Genomic DNA, 5,788 nt, shown 5'->3' on the forward strand with positions numbered 1-5,788 from the left:
TGTTGTGCCTCTATTCAAGAAGAGCTGCAGGGGAAAGGCTGGGAACTACAAGCCTGTGAGCCAAACATCTGTGGTTGAAAAGTTACTAGAGAGTATTCTGGGGGATACGGTATATATTAATCGCGATGGACAAGGGAAAGTCAGGATGGTTTTGTACGTGAGAGATCGTATCTCACGCATTTCAGCAAGTCATTTGACAAGGTTCGGCATGGTAGGCTGCCCTGGAAGGTTAGATGGCAAGGAGAGCTAGCTGACTGGATAGAAAATTGGCTTCAAGAATGTGAGAGTGAAAAGTTGTTTTTTGGACTGGAGGCCTGTGACTAGTGTGTGCCTCAAGGTTCAGTGCTGGGGCCCATTACTCTGTCATCTATATCAATGATTTGGATGAAAACGTACAAGGCATAATTAGCAAGTTTGCCACTTTGGTGGTATTGTAGATAGTATAGATGGTTGTCAAAAATTGCAGCAGGATCTTAATTAGTTGGGCAGCTGGGCTAAGGAATAGTTGCTGGAATTTAACACAGGGAAAATGTGACATGTTGCATTTTGGGAAGTCTAACAAGGGCAGGACCCACACAGTGAATGATGGGGCTCTGGGGAAATGTAGAGCAGAAGGATTCAGGAGTACAGGTACATAGTTTTGTGAAGGTGTTGTCCCATGTAGATAGGGTGAAAAAAAGGCTTTTGGCACTTTGGTCCTCGTCAGTCAGAGTATTGAGTATAGAAATTGGGAGGTCATGTTACAATTATATAAGACATTGGTGAGGTCATATTTAGAGTATTGTCTTCAGTTTTGGTCACCATGTTACAGGAAAGATGGTGTCCAGCTGGAAAGGGTGCAGAGAAGATTTACAAGGATGTTGCCAAGGCTCAAGAACATGAGCTATAGGGAACTGTTGAGCAGGCTAGGAATGTATTCCTTGGAGCTCGGAAGCATGAGAAGTGTACAGAATCATGGGAGGTAAAGATCAGATAAATGCACCGAGCCTTTTGCCCTGAGTAGGGGAATCAAGAACAGGAGGACATAGGTTTAAGGTGGGGGGGGGGGGGGGGAGAAAGAGAGTATTAAATAGGAACCTGAGGGGTAACTTATTTACACAAAGGGGGTGAGTGTATGGAGCGAGCTGCTGGAGAAGGTAGTTGAGGCAGGTATCACAATGTGCAAGAAGCATTTACATAGGTATATGGATAGGATAGATTTAGAGGGAAGCGGGCCAATTGCAGGCAGGTGGGACGAGTGTAGATGGGGCATGTTGGTCTAAAGGGCCTACTTCCATGCTGAATGATTAGTTATTAAGGCATGCTGTCTTGCTTTTTGGTACCAGGATGACGGTTGTCTTGAAGCAGTGGGGACATCAGAATGGAGTAGTGAGAGGTTAAAGATGTCTGAATACCTCTGCCAGCTGATCCGTACAGAGCCAGGGCGATGACATCTGTGTGTTGTGGACCTGTTGTGATGGAAGGCAAACTGCAGAGGGAGGCTGGAGTCAACATTCACCATCACCAGTCTCTTGAAGCACTTGATGATAGCAGATGTTGGGGCCACTGAACGGTAGTCATTAAGTTTACGTCAAAGACAGTATGGAAACAGGCCCTTTGGCTCACTGAGTCCACACCTACTATTGATCATCTGTTCACTGTAGTTCTATAGTTATCTCACTTTCTCATCCACTCCAGACACATCAGGTGCGATTTATAGAATCCAATTTTGGAAAACACTTCCTATATCATTAGTTGGTCGTAGTAATGCTATAAAGATGATCTTTCTTCCACAGCTACTATACTTATTTCAAGCAATTCCGATCTATCTTCCAAAAAAGTTTTTTTTTTAAATTGATTCAATTGTTACTAATTTTATTTGGGACTACAAGACTCATAGAATAAATAAAAGACATCTATGTAAGTCTAAAATTAATGGAGGAATTGCTTTACCTAATTTTTTATTTTATTATTGGGCGGTTAATATTAAAAATATAACCTGCTGGTTGGATGATTCTGATCAACAACCGGATTGGTTAAAGATGGAGAAAGAGGATTGTTTACCATTCGATATTGGTGCGATCCTCTTAGCTCCAATAAATTTAAATAAAAAAACATATGGAGGTAATCCCATTATACACAGTGTTATCCGTACCTGGAAACAATTAAAGCTTACGCTAAAATTGAGTAAATTATCTGTTTTCCTTCCTATTGCGAATAATCCTTCTTTTAAACCGTCTGTCTTAGATAAAGGCTTTGCTCAATGGAAAAGTTATGGAATTAAAAGGGTGGGAGATCTTTATCATAAGGGAACTTTTCTTTCTTTTCAGGATTTACAGCAGAAGTACGGATTACATGTTAATAATTATTTTAGATATTTACAACTTAGAGATTATGTAAAATCACACATGCAAGAATATAAGTTTAGAGGTCCAGAAACGCTTGATGTATGCCTGAATCGACATTATAATTCAAATAAATTAATATCCTTTATTTATAATACTCTCCTTGACACTGACATTCCGTCATCAGAATCTTATAGACGAGCATGGGAGGACGAATTGAATCAATTTATAATGCAAGATATATGGGATGAAAGTTTACAACATATACATCAATGTTCATTGAATACTAGACATTCCTTAATACAATTTAAAATAATACATAGATTACATTATTCGAAGACGAAATTAAATAGGATTTTTCCTAGTATCTCTCCTATTTGTGATAAATGTCAATTTCAAGAAGCTAATTTAACTCATATTTTCGTAACTTGTATAAAAATGCAAAACTTCTGGTTGGAGATTTTTAAAATAGTTTCTAAAGTTATTAATAAAAAATTAGATATGGATCCAAAATTAATTATATTAGGATTATCAGAACATACTACAAATTTTACAGCAAGTCAGGTACATTTTCTTGATTACAGTCTAATAACTGCGAAAAAATTAATACTTAAATTTTGGAAAAAACCAATAACCCCCACAATTAAAATGTGGACTACGGAAATGACAGAGACCCTGCATTTGGAAAAAATAAGGTTTGCCTTAATCGACAAACCTGAGTTATTTTTAAAAATATGGTCTCCATTTATTGAATTTTTAGAAAAGTAAATGGGTTTGGCACAGGACTAAAATAAAAAATTTAAATTAAAAGTTGAAACTTGAGTTAGGGGTTGGATGTACAACTGTGGTTATTGTCTCCCGGATCTACTCCCTTTAATTTTTATTGTTAGATTATTGTTTTTTAACCCTCTTATTCTCTCTCCCCAAGTTTATAGTTTTTTTAAAATTTTTACTTTCTCTCTTCAAAAATTTAAAAATTGAAGCTATGTAAGAACTTTGTAACAAATGTGGTTTTTAAAAAAAAATTCTATTTGTACATATGCTTTTCAAAAATAAAAAATATTTAAAAAATAAAAAATAAAAAATAAAAAAAGAAGCCAAATAACCTACAAACCCACACATCTTTGGAATTTGTGGAAAGAAACCGGAGCACCTGGAGATCACGGGCAGAACTACACATACAGATCCTCGTGCTGTGGGGCAGCAACACTGCCAACTGCACCACAGTGCCACCCTTTTGTGTAATTTTTTAATAGATGTAAGCATATTTTTCCCAGTCTTCTAAGTGTATGATGCAGTTGAGTGTGATCTATCCCTAAAGTTTCCAATATTGCATCATGATTGCAAAGTTCCTTGTTAATATGATACTTGAGATGTTGCAATTGAAACTGCTTGTTTTAGCTAACTCATATAGAGTGATACTGTGTGGAAACAGGCCCTTCGCCCAACGCCCACACCAATATGATCTTCAGTTTCCTCCCACACTCCAAAGACCTACAGGTTTGTAGGTTAATTGACTGGGCAAATGTAAAAATTGTCCCTAGTGTGTGTAGGATAGTGTTAATGTGTGGGGATCGCTGGGCGGCACGGGCTCGGTGGGCCGAAGGGCCTGTTTCCACGCTGTATCTCTAAATCTAAAAAAAATCTAAATCTAAAGTCCGCAGGCAGTGTTGGAGCGTCGATCCCAGGCAAGGGATCGCCCACTCAGATGTTACGTCCGTGCTCCGCAGGGGCTCAAAGTCAGTCCCAGGCAAGCTCCATGATGTTAGAGCGACCGGAGATGCGATCCGGAAAACTAAGCAGGACGACAGTGAAACTAAAATTAGTAGGATGTCTAGGTTGGGGAGGGACAGAGAGGAAAAAATGCAACTGTTACTTGAAGTTATAAAAATCAGAACTCGTACTGCTGGGTTGTAAGCTGCCCAAGCGAAATATTAGGTGCTGAAATGGATTGTGGATTCACCAAAACCCATTTTGTGCATTGCACTTTTAACATTACCTCCCCAACCAAAATCGAGTCCTTTCTACATTCAGTCTACATACTTTGTAACAATCTTTAAGTTAATAAGACGGCCTCTCATTCCTCTAAACGTATTTGCCCTTATCAATCCATCTCTCATGACAAACCTCCACTTACTTAATGACAAGTGAATCCTCTTAGACAAAGGATCCAAATCTGTGCACGTTAGTCCACGTGCAAATTCACCAAGGTCCTCCTATTCAATTTGCAGTTAGACTTCCTTAGTCTGTTATTCAAATTTTATTGTTTTTTTACTTTAAAAAAAGCTCCACGTATATTTTTTCTTCCTCATCACTCGCTGCACCTGCAAATTGGCTTTCACGCTTTGAACAGCATCACATTACTATCTAATTAAAAAAATAAAAACATAGGAAAATTCTTGCAATACCCAGCAGCTCGGTCTCACCCGCGGAAAGGGAAACAACGTTTATTTTAGGTCGAACGTTTCTTTTGAACGTTCGTCTTTGGAAAAGACAGTGCTTCTCCATTTCTGACACCCAAAAGTTAATTTAACCTATTTTGCACGTCACATGATATCTCCATATTTGTCCTCACCTAACTCGCAGTTTCCTTTATCATCGTGACTTTTTTTGCATATCTTTCATTCATCTGTTCTCTATCTCTCTACATCACCTCTCTATATCTCTCGTTTCCCTTTCCCCCTGACTCTCAGCTTGAAGAAGGGTCTCGACCCGAAACTTCACCCCTTCCTTTTCTCCAGAGATGCCGAGTTACTCCAGATTTTGGTGTCTATTTTCAGGTACCCAGTGCTCGCGTAACATTGAGCCCCTTGCCCACCCCCCTCCTCCTGACTTCAGAGGGCTGCACTGGTTCACTAACCCTCACGGGTGGCAGGAGTTTGAGAGCAGACAAGTTGAACGCCATGGCGTGCAAACACCTCTGGAGCCAGAGTAGAGAGGCTGCCTGTCCCGCCGTTACTCCAGCATCTTGTGTCTGTCTCAGCTGAACGACACCCAACTCTTTTGCAAACTGGAAGACCCCTCCCCCTCCTCTGTGCTGTGCCCCCCCCTCTGTGCTGTGCCCCCCACCCTCTGTGCTGTGCCCCCCCCCCCCATGTTGCTCACCATTGGAGACAGTGTGCAATACTGAGAGGGACGACATGAGGAAGTGGCTGGGACTGAGCGGTGGCCAGCTTGGCGGCCAGCAGTGCATGTGTGTGTGTCGGTGTGTGTGGGTGCATGTATATGTATGTGGGTGGGTGTGTGTATGGGTGTGTGCATGCGTGTGAGTGCATGGTATGTGTGTGGGTGTGGGTGCATGTATATGTATGTGGGTGTGTGTGTATGGGTGTGTGCATGCGTGTGGGTGCATGGTATGTGTGTGGGTGTGGGTGCATGTATATGTATGTGGGTGTGTGTATGGGTGTGTGCATGCGTGTGGGTGCATGGTATGTGTGTGTGCTGCTTCCTCTTTCTGCTGCCTC

This window comes from Rhinoraja longicauda, chromosome 6 (assembly GCF_053455715.1).
Source record: "Rhinoraja longicauda isolate Sanriku21f chromosome 6, sRhiLon1.1, whole genome shotgun sequence".
Classification (NCBI taxonomy): domain Eukaryota; kingdom Metazoa; phylum Chordata; class Chondrichthyes; order Rajiformes; family Arhynchobatidae; genus Rhinoraja; species Rhinoraja longicauda.